The sequence below is a fragment of the Pseudorca crassidens genome, chromosome 8 (assembly GCF_039906515.1).
Source record: "Pseudorca crassidens isolate mPseCra1 chromosome 8, mPseCra1.hap1, whole genome shotgun sequence".
In the NCBI taxonomy this organism is placed as follows: domain Eukaryota; kingdom Metazoa; phylum Chordata; class Mammalia; order Artiodactyla; family Delphinidae; genus Pseudorca; species Pseudorca crassidens.
In genome coordinates this window covers 88958643-88975388 of record NC_090303.1, presented here as the reverse complement: position 1 = coordinate 88975388, position 16746 = coordinate 88958643, and the positions used below count along the sequence as shown (strand labels likewise).

General features: G+C 42.6%; 1 protein-coding gene across 1 annotated transcript in view; it reads right to left on the bottom strand.

The window, feature by feature from the left end:
• The window catches only part of BPGM (bisphosphoglycerate mutase), a 32532-nt gene extending 20600 nt beyond the window's left edge, over positions 1–11932 (bottom strand). The window contains exon 1 of the mRNA XM_067747065.1: positions 11805–11932. The gene's annotated coding sequence lies outside the window, so the exon portion shown is untranslated. The remainder of the gene's footprint in view (positions 1–11804) is intronic.
• Positions 11933–16746: the final 4814 nt, after the last annotated feature.

Sequence of the window (16746 nt, the reverse complement as noted above, 5' to 3'; positions counted from 1 at the left end):
TGGGAACTCCCAGGTCTGAGAAGCTGACTCGAGACTGAAGGCACCGTTCTCATTTTGTTTCCCCCTCTGGTGGAGAAATAATTTACCAGTCTCGTCTTATTATCGAAGTTATTAAACATGTTAATTCAATAAACCACCACATTCATCTGGTATGTAAATCATTGATTGGTGGCAACTAGCTCTTCAATGCCACAGGCTACATCACATACAAGAAAATCTAAGGTTCAACATTTAAACATTAAAATGATTTAAATCAACATTAACACCCAATATGGTACTCACCTAAATAATCTTTCACCTGCCTCAAGATAGAGTTTTTGGCAGGAATAAATTGGATGCAAAACAAGCTATCAAATTAAGCAGCTGAGAGATGCTGCCTGTAGAAACAGATTACCAGAAGCAGGTCTGTAGGAGTGAGAGGAAGCACACTGATAAGGAGGCCCCCCTCTCCTTCTCCCAACCCTTCAGCTGTCCTACACATGCCAGCCACATCTCAGCAGGCGAAGACTCTAGTAAAGAGGGACAGGCAACCCTAAAGTGTTTCTGAACTTCCTAAGTGAAGCTGCCGGCCCAAAGATCTGCTGGGCCCACTCTGTCCCCTGGAGAATCTTCGGGCTGGGTGCATCAGCCTGCCTCGCTCTCCTTGCAGTGGACAGATCTACACTGACAAACCCTGCTCAGTTTACTTGCCCAGCGCTTTCCACCTCCAGCCCAGCACTTTCCACACTGGAGAGTACAGATTATATGAACATCAGGGCCTGGGCTTCTGCCATTCTTGGCAACTTCCATTAACTGGAGATTTTCTGTCCCACTTAAACTGTGATTCGCCCACAGTTATATAACAGTCAATGACAAAGTTAATTGGAATCTAGATCTAATTTCTTCCTTCCTTTAGTAATTCCTAGAGATTCTCAAGGGGGAAAAATGTCTTTAAAACAAAGCTTCCAATTTCAGTGGAGGGCCAACAGAGGACCCAAGGGAGGAAGCAGATTGAGGTGATTTCCAAGTGGCTGAAAGGCTACAATGGTTAGGTTTATGACTTCCCTTTCTCATCAGGTATCAATAAAATCTGATGCTTTATTTAGTGCATGTGAAGTGGGGAAGCATCAGGTCACTGGAAGAAGCTGGGCTAAGGACTCAGGTGAAGGTACCTTGCAGAGCTAAGACTTTCCAGAGGGAAAGCAATGTCTCTATTCTCAGCCCAGATGGGCATCGGGTGGCAGAACAGAGAATGGGATGAAAGAACTGGGCAGTGTTTGTCTAGGGGATTACCAGTGCCCGGAAGAGGAATAATCATGAAACTAATGAAGCTCAAGTTTCAGGGCCCCTCACTTGAACAAACTCCTTCTAAGGCACTGGGAGAGACCAAATAATGAATTCACATCGTTGAGAATGTGTGTGTGTGTGTGTGTGTGTGTGTGTGTTTAATCAGCAAGACACTTCTGTATTGCTTTTTTTTTAAAGGGCCCACCCCAATCCACTAAGTACTAGAAGTTTCAGGCCCATCAAAAACTGGATCCATGCGCGCGCGCGCGTGTGTGTGTGTGTGTGTGTGTGTGTGTGTGTGTGTGTGTGTGTGTGTGTTTAATCAGCAAGACACTTCTGTATTGCTTTTTTTTTTAAAGGGCCCACCCCAATCCACTAAGTACTAGAAGTTTCAGGCCCATCAAAAACTGGATCCATGCCCACGCAACATTTACTGTTTTGTTTTCGGTGGTGGTGAGAAGGGGGATGGAGAAAAGAGAAGTTATCAATTGTTCTCTACCTCAGCCCTTACTGTGTCTTGTCAAACAAGAAGCTCCTTAGGCTGATGAAGCTACTTTCCCTTCAAATGAAGAAGGTGTGATAGACAAATATTATAGGCAGAGGCACTTCTCCATCATCTTTTGATTAAAAACTATATGGAGGCAACAAAAAAAATGTAGCAATAATATCATGAACACTGAGGCAACTATCACCAAGCTCTGCAGTATTTTAATCTGCTCTATTTGCTTACTTAAAGAAATAAAACAATTTCTGTTTCTTCCCCTCAAAATATATATATTGGAGCAGAGAAATAGTGCTACAGCCACAAGGACTCTACAAATAAATACACACCTGCGCTTTACTCCGGTGGACAGACGGCGAATACAGGATAAGGTACCAAACTGGAGCATCTACCTCAGGTCAACAGAAAGTCCCTTCCCTCTCTCCTCCTTGCTATCAACTGATCTTTGCCATTTAATTAACTACTGAATATTCACAAAGGAGTTGCTGAGGTTTATAGTTTGCATTCTTTACAATTTAATCATTGTGGGAGCTGGTATGTCAAGTGTCAACAAACATAACACTGTAGTCAGTTTCATTTAAATTTCAGGCTGATCTGTGAGGAGCAGTGCTGCGGGGCTGCAAGGTGGTAGGAAAAGTGCTGAACTGCAGGGAACACGCGCTTCTCTGATGGAAGCAACTCGTGTGCATGGACAAAGCATTTGTATAATCTGGTCTCGCTGAGCTAAGGGTACCATTCTAGAACTTTTCTGGAAAACAAGGAGAAGCCAGGGCTGCTGAAAACAAAGACTGGAGAGAATGCAAGACTCAGACCAGACAGAACCTGTGGATTCTGTTTTGTTTTTAGGGTAAATGTCTTTTTTTTTAATGTGATCATTTCAGCTCTTAGAAGCTCAAATGAAAAATGAAGGGAGTAGCTGCTACTTAGCTCCAGCCCATTTCTCTGTGAGACTGAGGCACTGGGGTCCTCAATCTTCCAATTCTCAAAAGAACTGGAAATGTGAATTTTATGTGATATCTAATACAAATACTAGCAACTAATTTGAATACATTTAAAAAATGTGAGCTAAACAAGACATTTCTGAGGGTAGACTGAGTCTGCTAGTGTGTGACTGTGACTTAAAGAGAAACCTCCTCCAGGCCACAGGTGAATGAGGACCACCCCCCCCAGCCCCACCTTCCTGCCCCCTGGAGCTGGTCAGACCCCAAGCCTCCAGGCTCTAACCCGAGCCTTCCTCTGTGGTTGTCCAGCACACTCTTTCAAAGGACAGACCCTCTAATCCCCACGTGTGCCAGGCTTCCTTGTCCCTGACCCTCTCTTCACCAAAACTTCGCCAGTGCCCTGCAGAGTCCCAGCTCTGTAAGCAAACTCCTACTCAACTTTGGACTCTTCTGGAATGTTTCCTCTAGCTCTCAACTTTAACCAAGCTGAAAATGAACTGAACACCAAACTATTCCCAGGTGTCTGCTTCTCTCTTCAGCAGGGGTGTTCGTGCCTCGTATCCTGGGGCAGGGGCTGCTGACGAGCAGGGTCCCGCTCCCTCCCTCTCAATAGTACTTCCTGTCCAAATGCCTCCATCCCCACCATCTTTTGGGCAGGTGGGGGGAGCTTTGATTCTGAGCCTTGCAATATTCAGCTGTAGCTCTCTTGCCCTCATGTATTAGCTACAAACTTCCTGAAAACTGAGTACCCTATTTAAAACCCTCAGATTACTTCCTGTTGATCTTAGGACAAAGCTCAAAATCCTTAATGTGACCTGCAAGACTTTGGTTTTCTTTTATTTCCTTGAACATGCCATGTTCTTTCTGGCCTCGGGACCTCTGCACACACTACACAGAACCCTCACCCAACACCCCCTCCCCTCCACCCCCACTTCAGTCCCTCCCTGCTTTGGGGGCCTGCTAGTTATCCTTTCGATCAGCTGTGTCAATTCAAAATGTAACGCAAGCCACATATAATTGGCTTTTTAAAATTTGTAATTTAAAATTTTCTAAAAGCCGTACTAAGCAGCAAAAATAGGTGAAATTTTAATAATACATTTTATTTAACCCTTTGGGTTCAAAAGATTATCATTCTAACATATGATCTATATAAAATTCTCAATGAGGTATTTTACTTTCTTTTGTCTTAGTAAGTCTTTGAAACCTGATGTGTATTTTATACTTAAAGGACATCTCCATTTGGACTAACCACATTTCAAGGGCTCCATAGCCACACGTGACCAGTGGCTACTGTATTGACTGGTGCAGCTTTAGCGCTTAGCTTAAATGTTATTTCCTCTAGGCTAGTCGTCCTCAAACTTTAATGTGCATCAGAATCACCAAGAGGACTGGTTCAAACAGGCTGCTGGGCCCCACTTCCAGAGCCTGAATGAGTAGGTCTGGGGCAGGCCTGAGAATCTGTATTTCTAACAAGCTTCCAGGTGATGCTGAGGCGGCTGGTCTGAGGACAATGTTTTTAAAGCCTCTGCAGACTTCTCTGCCCTTCTTTCCCACCCACTGGGAAGTGGTGAGGTGCCTCCACAGCCCCCTGCTTTAGGACACTAGGTACCGTTGTGATGGGTCACTTGTGACAGATCACTTGTTCCACATCTGTGTGCCCTATTAGACTGTAAGCCGCATCAGGGTTGGTCTGACTCACTGTCCCGTCTCTAGAACCCAGCATGACACCTGACACATACTAGGTACTTAGTAGGTGTGTTGACTGAATCAAAGGTAGGCAAAAAGGATTAGCTTGTGCCAATAAGGCTAAGGCCTGACATTTTTAGTGGTAACTACCAAACCAAAAATAGTCAGGCCCGAGACTTTAGGAAGCTTTAACTCAAGAATTCCAATGTATTTGATGGCAAAGGCAGCGCCAAGAATAATCATCCATTATATTTTTCTTTTGTTACAGTTTAGTATAACAACTAGACAACTAAACATGAAAGGCCATAATAATCTCCACAGAGAAAAGAGAGACACTGATTGACTTGTCCAAAAACACAGAGCCACTAAATGGAATTGGAACTGCGATCCAGGTCTGTGCCTCTGACACCCGCACTCTTTCTGCCTCACCACGGAAGATTTGTGAGTCTGGGTGTGAGCATCTAGGCTCACTAGGCTTCCCTTCACAGGAGAATCTCCAGTCACAGCTTGTCTCCCCAACCCAGGCAGACATTTCATGAAATGCACACAAACAAGGTGAGTATAAAGGAGGGCTCGGCGTATGACTGCCTGAAGAACCTCAAATCACAAGGTCAAGTCAGGCAATAGTCACCCCCAACTTATAATAAGGTGCCAGGCTAAGAATTAAAAACTATCCTTTCTAAAAATCAAGCTTTGTTTTTTTGTGTTGCTTTTGGTAAAGCTCACCACGCTGGAGTTGGTTCTTAAGGGTCCTCATTTATCCGTTGGCACGGGTTACTGGCACTTGAATTAAGCACTAATTTTAGTCAATGATTTACCTCATACCCCCAAAGGGCCACACGGGTCACTGAATTACCATACCCCAGGGTTCCTTCCTTTTTAAAGTATGGTGTGGCTCAAAGAGAAAAATTTAGTAAACAAACGTATCTTTTACATGACGCTGCATCTCATCTTCCTGCCGCTTCCTCTTGGCTGTTTTTCCCTTCCTCTGGCCATTACTTTTTTAGTCCTCTGACACCTAACTTATACCTTGCCCACTCTACTGAAATGCTCTCTCAAAAGACTGCTGATTGGTTACTTCTTACTAAGTGAAGACCATCTTCACTCAGGACTTACAGGGCTTTGACCCCTCTGAAGCTGACTATTTCTATCAAGGGAAGAAAAAATCTTCCAAGATTTTGGTGCTGCATTTCTCCTAGCTCTTCAATTGTTATGTCCCAGTGTTGAATCTATATTTTCTTTTTTTTTAATTTATTTATTTTTTATACAGCAGGTCTTTCTTTTTTCCAATAAATTTATTTATTTATTTTTGGCTGCATTGGGTCTTCGTTGCTGCACATGGGCTTTTCTCTAGTTGGGGCGAGCTGGGGCTACTCTTTGTTGTGGTGCACAGGCTTCTCATTGCGATGGCTTCTCCTGTTGTGGAACACGGGCTCTAGGTGCACGGGCCTCAGTAGTTGTGGCTCACGGGCTCCAGGGCGCAGGCTCAGTAGTGGTGGTGCACAGGCCTAGGTTGCTCCGCGGCATGTGGGATCTTCCCAGACCAGGGCTCAAACCCATGTCTCCTGCATTGGCAGGTGGATTCCCAACCACTGCACCATCAGGGAAGCCCCAGCAGGCTCTTATTAGTTGTCTATTTTATACATATTAGTGTATATATGTCAATCCCAATCTCCCAGTTCATCCCACCACCAACAACAACTACACCCCCGCCCTACCACTTTCCCCAGTTGGTGTCCATATGTTTGTTCTCTACATCTGTGTCTCTATTTCTGCCTTGCAAACCAGTTCATGTACCTTTTTCTAGATTCCACATATATGCGTTAATATACGATGTTTTTTTTTCTCTTTCTTACTGAATCTGCATTTTCTACCCCTCAGCAACAGTACTATGACGATGAAGACAGCATATGACACCATAGCCGCTACCTTTCTCAGAGTGCTCACCGTGTGCTTGGGACTATTTAAATCCTCAACCACCATTCTGCAGAGAAGTTACTATGATTACTCCTGTTTTACAGATGCAGAAACCTAAGAGGTGAGGTTAACTTGCCCAAGATGACAAAGACTGTAACTGGCAGAGCTGGATTTCAATCTCAGGCAGGCTGGACCCCAAAGCCTATACATATGCCTTGACCCGCTCTGCTCCACCGCCATATTGGCACCCAAGGCTCTGTCCTCAGCCCTTGGAAACCCAACTTTTCTCACTACTTAAATTACGTTAAAATGGATGATTTATACATTGACATTCCCAAATACTCATCAGTCTACCAAGTTTGGTCAATTAACTCATTCTTCAAACGTGTTACAAACTCCATTTGAACATGGCATAATGCTAGGCCTGTGAGGAATACAGAATCCATCATGAATGATGTCTCCAAGTGACTAATGGGGGAAAGGATATGTGTGTGTATCACTAAAGCAGAAATTAACCCACATCATGAGAAAGCAGTTCATGTATATGGGAGATAGAAAAGGAGAGTTGTTTTTTTTTTTTTGCTGTACGCGGGCCTCTCACTGTTGTGGCCTCTCCCGTTGCGGAGCACAGGCTCCGGACGCGCAGGCTCAGCTGCTCCGTGGCATGTGGGATCTTCCCGGACCAGGGCACGAACCTGTGTCCCCTGCATCAGCAGGCAGACTTTCAACCACTGCGCCACCAGGGAAGCCCCAAGGAGAGATTTTTTACTTGAATAATGCTTCATGGACATGGCACTATTTAAGCTGAATTTGAAAAGATGTTTAAGATTCAGATTTATAGAAAAAAGAAAAAGAATTCCAGGATGTTTAAGATTCAGATTTATAGAAAAAAGAAAAGGAATTCCAGCCTAAGGGAACAGTGAGTAGAGGGCAAGGGAATAGGTGTTTATGGAGAAATGGTGAGCCATTCAAACTGGTTTGCCTAGAACAGTCTTGCTTTAGGCCTGTTTTCCCAACATACTTATTATAGGGCCCCTTTCACACTTGAAGGTCCCATCTGGAAAATTATATGAGCATCTTAAACTAAGTATAGGGTATAACAAGGAAGTAGGAGGAGACTAGTCTAGAAAGATAAGACTGAATAGTGGCCCCAAAAAGGGCCTTGTGCCAAAGAACGCAGGTTCTTCTGTAAGTATTGGGACATCGTTAAAGGGTTAATAATGTGTATTTTAGGAGGATCAGGCAGCACCTACAAGTAAGAGAGATGGGAAAACCAGGGATGTGAATACTTGTGAGGCTTTTGCAACCATTCTGGTAACATTTAATGAAGACCTGGACAAGCATAATGGCTCTTGAAAAGGGGTAAAGGCGATGATGTGAAAGACACTCCAGCTTAGCTCAGGTGGGGGCAACTTTCTCTGTAAAAGGCCAAAGAGTAAATTTTTTAGGCTTTGTGGGCTATGTGGTCTCTGTTACAATTACTCAATTCTGCTGAAAGCAGCCATAAACAATGCATGTATGAATAAATAAGGCTGTGTTCCAATAAACATATTGGAACTTTTTTGTCTTTTACATATGGACAAAGAAATTAGAATCTCATATAATTTTCATGCACATGAAATATTGTTATACTTTGATTTATTTCAACCATTAAAAACCATTCATAGTTTGTGGACTGTACAAAAACAGGTAGTGGGTCAGAAGGCCTTAGTTTGCCAAACCCTGGCCTAGCTGGGATTATTCAGATCTACTAATCACATCAGCATTTTGAACCTTTAAGTATCCTGTCATGGGATAATCCCAACATTATTAAATCATCTGCTTTCATTCTTAGCCAGAACTGCAAGTGCCTTGAATAATGGAATCCCATTCATAACTGTTTTTATCCCTCACAGAAGATAGTACTGAGCACATTTAAATCAGTCTGAGTAGTTTATTTTGCTTCATCGAATTTAATAATGGGTTCAAGATAGAAGAGGGAAAAAATTATTCATCTTGTTAACCAACTTCAAAAATATAATCTGTCATTTTGACATGCATTACTTTTATTAGACATCTTTATAAATGCTTCACACTTCAGGTGAATGTATACCTGCTCAGGAATGGGTGCTATGGAATTGCCTTGGCAAAAAAGAAACAAATAGGCGATTTGAAGAAAACACAATTTGCAGGTGACTCATATTTTCAAAGACCTTTTGAAATATATATACGTATATGCATTTTTTCCCGCCTAAATTGGCGACAGGGTAAAAAATATCCTTTCCATAAATGTCACCGTAAAGTCGAGTTATGTTTCAAGATTAGCATCCTTTTGGCAAGGTAGGGATGGAGAGGGTGGGTAGGTAGGTAGGAGACTGGTACATATCAGGCCATTGCGTTTACTGAGGTTACTTCTACAATACTTCCAGAATCTCTAGGTAGTATCAACAAATGTAGCTAAAAATCTTGCTGCTGCCTCCTACACCTGCTCCTCATTAAACCATATAATTTCACGTACCTCTCCCTCACCCACCATAACTGAGTCTCGTCCTCTCTCCCAAACCAATGCTCCTAGGACAGTGCTTCCTCCTTTCCTCAAGTGTTTGAAAAATAATAATGTCTAATACTCTAGTATGGCAACTCATGAACAGGTGGGGAAAATTATAGGATAAAGTCCAGTCTAAACACTTAGTTTGTTTACTGTTTCCAAAATTGAGTAAGAAATGTGATCAATGATATAATGTTGAAGTAATATAAAATAAGGCATGCAGAGCCAGAGTTGCTTTGAGCCAAAGCTTACCCTTAAATATTCAAATCCTACCCTAGACCACTTGGATGTTTTCCCTGGTCCAAATCGTCACTACATACCTTTGAACAACTCTTAACCTCCGCTGCATTAGGGATCTAACTCTATAAAGATAGGCTGGCTAGATGTGAGGATAGGAAAAAGAGAGGTTAACCGTGTCTCTGATAGATTAAAAAGGAACAGTGGAAATGAAATCTGGAGCTCATTTCCTTAGGGTCTTAAAATATGCCTTACCCAAGCCCAGCTCATTACGAAAAGTTCAAACATGACTATATCCCAAAGTACCTATTGTTCCATAATCTATTACTTTTCCTAAAGCTTTATGGGAACTGTTCCATTTGTGTTTGCATTATAAGAACAACTCTTTACCAGGAGCAAACGCTATTACTTACAGGTGTTTTCCAGACACTATTACCCTGTCATTCTCCAACTTTATACGTATTAACCACTTGTTACAAAGGTAACAAACCATAGCAGGTAGACCCCTCTTCACAGGAAAGGGACACACATGTGTAATGACATATGTGTGTGCCTGGGGCATGTGGCCTGTTCCAGCCTGCGTGGCATCACCCATGTGCACAACACCCACTCATGACACCTCCTTCCTATCTAATTACTATTCTCAAGGGGCTATGAAGAAGACTAAATGAGATTATGGTGGAGTGGTCTACCAAAGAGTGTGAGGTATTCTGGGTTGAATGGAGCAGACTTTGACTAACACATGAACACTGACACAGACCTCAGGCCCTTGAGAGTGATCCTGACTTGCTGATGGTATGAGCAGAAGTAAAAGCTGGGAATAAAGCAAAATGAGGGTGGCAGTAAGGAGAAAAGGTTAAATTAGACAGTGAAGTAGGAATGCAATCAAATGTTGTGTTTCCGGAAAGAGGCGTTGCCAGTAAGATACAGTCCTAGAAGCATACCAAATACTAAGCAATATTCTACAATCCAAATGCTTTAGTGAAGTGGCTAACATTTATTTTACATTTTATAAACTATATTTTATCCATATTTGTGGCCAAGTTTCAGTTAAAGAGTTTTGTTATTAAGTGATACTTTTAGTCCTATTTCCCCATATAAATATCCCTTCACACCAGATTTCATTCCAAGGATGTTCAAGTGACCTAACAGTTCAGACACTGGCGTGTCCTCTGTGCTCTAGGCACCAGACACACAAAGATGAGGGCATGGCTGAATTTAGATGTCATTACTTAAAATGAAACATGCCACTTAATTTCAACCAACCATAGGAGGCAAAAGAGGAAGAGAGACTGAAAGATCTACCCGGACACCAACAGTGGTTGCCTCTGAGTGATGGAATAAAGGATGACATTTTCTGCCACATTATACTTCTGTACAATGTTCATTCTGGACAGCAGCCAAATTTTCTACAATGATCCACTTGGTTTGGTTTAAATATGGACACAAAAGAACAGGTACTACTGTTGTAGCTGGGAACTTTTATTTGCTAACAGACTGGTTAGGAATTTACTGCAATGAGATTTTGCTGATGTACTTGTGTTAGAAAACGCCTAAGGATCTTTAGTTTAAAACAGACTTTGAACACAGGCATGGACCTTGGAAATAATCCAATGCGACATCCACTTTTTAAAGATGCGAAAATTAAGAGACAGAGAACTGAATGATTTAAGATCACACAAATAGCTTCAAGACTAAAACCCAGGTGTCTTGACTGCCAACTCAGAGCTCCTTCCACGACACCATTTGTTTGAATTATGCTTCTCTCAACCCCACCACAATTGAGTAGCATCTGTGGTGTGTGAGGTGCTACAGGAACACAAAGATGGATCAAACCTAGTCCCCTGGCCTCAGGGAAGACAGTTTTAAAATAAAAGACAAAATGACATGTGTTCTGCTTTCATTATAGAAAACCCTAATAGCTACTGGTGAAAGACAGCATTTGATTTTTTTCCCCAAAAGTGTGCATTCAGTCAGTTAACATTCTGGTACCACTCACAAGCTATAAAGCCTCCATAATTTGGAAGGGAGGTGGTAGGGGAATGAGAGTTACAATAAGTTAACTAACAACCAATTATCCTTAAAACGTTAACTGTGAACTTCACTTCCATTACACATTTCTGTTGTCCTTCTCCAGTAATACGGCCCCCATCCCTTCGAAAGGAGAAGAAATACACTTATTTTTTCATTTGTAGTGGTTCGAAGAACCTGTGATTTAGCTCCAGACTAGAACCCTCCATAAACCATTGCAGATATTCACCTTTCTCCTTTCATGACGTTCAAGTTTTTTCTGTCTACTGAGACTTTTAGGGCCAGGTCTGCCATGGCCCTCAATATAGTGGCACAGCCCTGAAAACACACCGAGCTCCCTCCCGGTGGGAGCCCTACTATTTACGGGGCTCTGTCACCCCGTGCCTCAGACGTCCAGGGGAGTTGAGTTCATCACTCCCTTCAATTCCTGTTTATTCTTGCCGTCAAGGTACCTCTACCAAGCGGAATCCTCCTTTCGGCTGTCAGACCAGAGAGTCTTATTCTGACAAAGGGACAGCTGAGCGGGACCTGGGGGATAAGTGAGGGTCGGAGCTTGAGGGGTGGACGCGCGAGTGCCAGACTCCCATCAAAGACTGAACCCGGGGAGGAAAGGAACTGGCCCTCCCGCACGCCAAAATAAACCACCACATCATTGAGAAATGGAAACGTTCGCAACAGCAATATTAAAGCCACTCACCTGCAAAAAGGCCACCAGCAGCAGCCGCTCCTCGGAACCGCCAAGCCGCCAATACCTCCCAAGACTCATCACTGCTGCCGGCATCGACTCTCTTTTCTAGCCCCGGAGCCACAAGGGGCAGGTCCTATGGCTCTGACTATTGGAGGGTCAAGCTGTCACTCATTCACAGCCCCACCCTACTCCCAGGAACAGGTCGAGGTCTTTTCCGTTTTTCAAATCCCCGGCGTAGAAAGTAAGGCTCTGAATGGCTTGCTGAGGAGACGAGCACACTTTCGGGCCAGTGAGGAGCTAGCTTTGACGCTAGTGGGCGGGCTTCTGCCTAGGGAAGTAGAAAAACAAAGCCGGGAGCGTCGCCACGGCAATTGGAAAACTTCAGGAGCTCTTAAGCGGTCTAGGTGTTAGAAAGTGTTTGGCGTCGTGAAGGAAATACCTGCCAACGTAGAGAAGGGTCGACGGAATCTTGGAAGTGATGAGGTGATGCCTTCCTTTACTCTTGGGAAACTGCAGCCGGCGGATGAAGGTGGGCACTCCTCGCGGAGGAAACCGCCTGCTTTCCTCATGGTTTTAAGTCCTAAACGGTGATTAAAGCAAAAGCCTTTAAAGTGCCCGATTTATGGGCAGTAACTCGTCCTCACTCTCTCCTAGTGTTGATAATTTTATAGGGATTTCCCCTTAGGCAATCCCCCGAGATTATTTTGGTTGGGGGAAGAACAGTGAACATGGAAGGCACTAAAACCTTATAGAACAGACGAAGAGAGGATGGAGTGATATGAGAATGATAAATTGGGGGGCCACAGTTACTGAACAAGGGAAATCTATGAAAATACTCGAAGCTGGGCACAGTGCCTCGTAAGCTTCTTCAAGTAGGATTGAACTACCACACAAGCCTTTGAAGCATAAAGTGTCAGAACCTTTGGGTGGGTGTGAAAATAATAAGGATTGGTTTGTTTGCCTGACCACATGGGAAATTCTGCTTCTTGATTTCTAAAAGGTGTCCTACCTAGTGTTTAGTATCCTCTTTTGAGTTTTTCCTATTTCATCCTCATAACAAGTCCAGTAGATACGTGATGGCCAAGCAGGTCCTCAGAATAATTAAACATAAATTTGAAAAGCTAATTTCCACATTTTTAACCCTGTGACACATTATGTATTGAATTCGTTAAGATGTAAGCATTGGTAGTTAGTTCTGTATTTCCTTTATTCTTCTTAGAGCATAACAATTCCTCCTAGGATGTCAAAGAACAGACCCTTACTTCTGCGAGAGCACAAATCCAAGGCCTGACAGATCCCAGCAGGTGATAGGTACCATCTAGGGACAGTCAAATTAAACTTGTGTGGGATTAACTAGAGGTCAGGTCAGAGCAACTGGAGGAGGCAGCTTCCGGTCTTGACTCCCAAGAATGCAGCTTCCAAATCCTATACTCTTACCCACTTCCTCTTCCTTTTCTCTGTACCAGGTGAGGACAAAGTGAAGGGAAACCTTTTCTGCTAGTGTAACATCAAAGCTTCCTACTTAGAGTGCCCACCATCCATACTCTGGAGGATAAAGACAGGATAAAGACAAGTGTCAGTCTTACAGCATTTAGCGATACTTTTCTGGACTTAAGGGCTCACTGGATTTTGTTTTACTGTTATGTATACCTGTGGAATGCTGGTTTGTCACATAGAACATTAACAACATCAAACATCACCTGCCTTTTAGAATCTCCTTGTACAGGTGAGGAATCTGAAATTTAAGAAGTTTATTCAGAATTACTTAGCTGGTTGGGGGCAGAGCCTGGGCAAGGATCCAAGGTTGCTAATTCATAATTCTGGGGAAAATGCTTCCTCTCCTGCTGCCTCTTGCTCCCCCCTAACACACACACACAAAAGCAATATTTTTTTAAATCAAGATTACTAATTTGAAAACTTATTTCCATTGAGACCAGTCATGAAAATTTACTTCTGATGTAGCAAACAGTATAGATAGTATGAAAATAACTCAGGGTCTCAGTTCACTACTTCAGACAACTTTTGGTATAGTCCCACTTTCATCCAAATAAAAAATGAAAATGCAGTAAAGTATTATAGCCATGTTGTCTTTCTTTCTGTTATGTGAGTGTATCAAAAAGTCAATGTTAACACATATAGTACTTTAAGGATTAGTAGCAGATTGTCTTATTCAGGACCTGAATAAAATACAATTTTATGAAAGCCTACATACTGGGCCTAAATTTCACAGCTATTTACACAGGGCCTTTGCAGGTAGGGTTGAGCTGGTCCACCTTGCATCAAAACATCATCCAGAGACCTAGGCTATTCTGCCTTGGCTCTCTCCTTCCCTCCAGCAAACTCCAGAAAGTAGTTGATCCTATATCCCCTTTACAGATTGTCTCCTTGACAATCTTATCGTCATGATCTGGTTGTTTGCTGCTAGTATCTAGCCTCCCACCACACGCTACCGTCTTTCAGGGTCAGATTAAAATATGCTCCCCGTAATCTAGTGTAACAGGCCCAAAGTGTTTGGCTCCCACCTATTGACCTATTCAGTACACGACCCCTCTACTGAAACCAAAAACTGGAAATGCCCTTTGGGATCAGCCATGTAGAACCTTAGAAGAGACTTTGAAGCCATCTGTCCCTTCATTTTACAAGTTAAAACAGAATGCTCATCTCACAGAGTAGTGCAAAGAATAACTGAGGCCATGTTGAAATAGTTTTTTAATCTCTGAAACACCTTACGTCTGCTACTTCCTTGCACTGGGAACTTTGGCACGTTGTCTGACCTCAGCCTGTGTCTTTATCTGTGAAATAGGGATAATATCTAAGTGGCCATTGTGAAAATTATATGAGATAATGCAGGATGTACCTGGCACAAGGAAAGTGTTCAGTAAATGGTAGTTATTCTTAACTACAGTAATGATAAATGTAAAGTGTTTTAACTACTTACACGTACTCTTGTTTTAAGAACTCAAGAAAGTCTAGGCCTTGTGCTTTCCTCCCCTTTCCCTGCTCTCTACTCACATGGAGACCTGGCCTCCTGCAGAGATTACAGGACAGGAATTTCCTTAGTTATCTTGCTGCCACCCAGAGAGGTGACTGTCAAGATGTGAATGCCAAAGAGAGTACAGATGCACTGCGGGGCTGGGAGCCTCTGGTATTGGGAAGTCTGAACTATATGAAATTTCCCTACTGTACAACGTGGAGCATCAAGGGGTGAATGAAGTTGTCATAATTTCTCCTTGTGGAGTTGTTTTTCAAATGCTATATCAGATTTATGTATTATACTTTATATTAAAAATATTATGTTTATTGCATAAGGCTTAGAAAAGAAAAAATTTTAAACACCCACATTCCTACCACTTAGAATTTATTGTTAATTTTTATTTCCTTCTATTTTTTCCCTATAAATCAACTATTTTAAAAAGACAGGAATCCGGGCTTCCCTGGTGGCGCAGTGGTTGAGAGTCCGCCTGCCGGTGCAGGGGACACACGGGTTTGTGCCCTGGTCCGGGAGGATCCCACATGCTGTGGAGTGGCTGCGCCTGTGAGCCATGGCCGCTGAGCCTGCACGTCTGGAGCCTGTGCTCCGCAGTGGGAGAGGCCACAACAATGAGAGGCCCTCGTACCGCAAAGGGAAGAAAGAGAAAGGAAAAAAAAAAAACAAAAAAGACAGGAATCTGTAGTATATATACTGGTTCATGGCAATATTTACTTAATTCATTATGAACATCTCCTCATGTCATTTAATATTCTTCTTCGATTAAAATTCCATCAGGTGACTGTGCCTTTGGGTATTATGTCTCACAATTCAACCAGTTTCCTACTCTTGGGCGTTGAGGTTGTTTCAGTTTCTTTGAAAGATTCAGGGACGTAAATGGGCTGCTGCTTTCCTTAAATGACAGGGTGCTCTGGGAATGTCTGTTGAACCAAAGGTACTGGCTGCTGGCCTTCTCTGCAGAGAGGCTGATAAAGTCGCCAGGCATTCTTTTCTCTGTGGCCTGGAATTGCAGAGCTAAGAAAGCCAGGGAAGCCTGAAAGCTCCTGTAGGGTAGCCCCTTCACCCCTGCTCCCCCCAGAGTTTCCTGCTTTTCAACCTGAAGAAAAGGTATTGAGGTGAAAGAAATTGAGGGAGGGGTTGGAAATCAGGGCTCAATTAATAAAACCTCACAAAACTGCTGGCGTATGTGTCTCCAATTTACAGATGAGGAAAGTAAGGCACAGAGACAATCTGTGCAAACCTGCACAGCTACTTAGAGAGTCCGAGTTTGACTTGGTTCTGAAATTTGAACTCTCCCCACCATGCTTCCTACTTCTAAAAACGGATGGCTATAACTTCATTCTTCTTTTTTTTTTTTTCTGTGAGAAATTTGTTGTCAGTCTCCTAAGATTTATTGGTTATCTGCTTCCTTAAAAAAAAAATTCCCTCCTGACTGTCCAAGGATTTCTTCTGCCTCTGGATTTCCCAAGTTGGCTCCCTCTTTGCCAAAAGAATATATCCTCATTCTTTGATAAAGAATCAGACAACTTAGCTTTTGTTCACCCCTGCCTAACATTTGCTAGTTTTCTTACCAAAGTGTCCTCACTGTATGCCTTGGAAGGTCAAACTCATAAAAGGAAGTTCTCATAAAGCCTGCATAAAGTTAACAATGTTACACATAGTTCCTTAGCTTTGGGGATTTATAAAGTATGACTATATAGAGAGCAATAAGTCTGTTTTTCTGGTTTGGTTATAACCTGGTTCTAAAGGAATTTCTAAAAGAGGCTTTACAAAATTGTTTAGAGCCATGCAGCATCATTAAAGTGGGTGTATAACCTACCAATATGACACTTTTAAGGCAGTAACACATATTTGGAAGTGTAATTTCTGGAATGTTTTGTTAAAGGCTCTATATATAATCTAATCAGAATCAGTTTCAATCAAGAAGATACCTTTTCTCGCTCTCTTTTTTTTTTTTTTTTA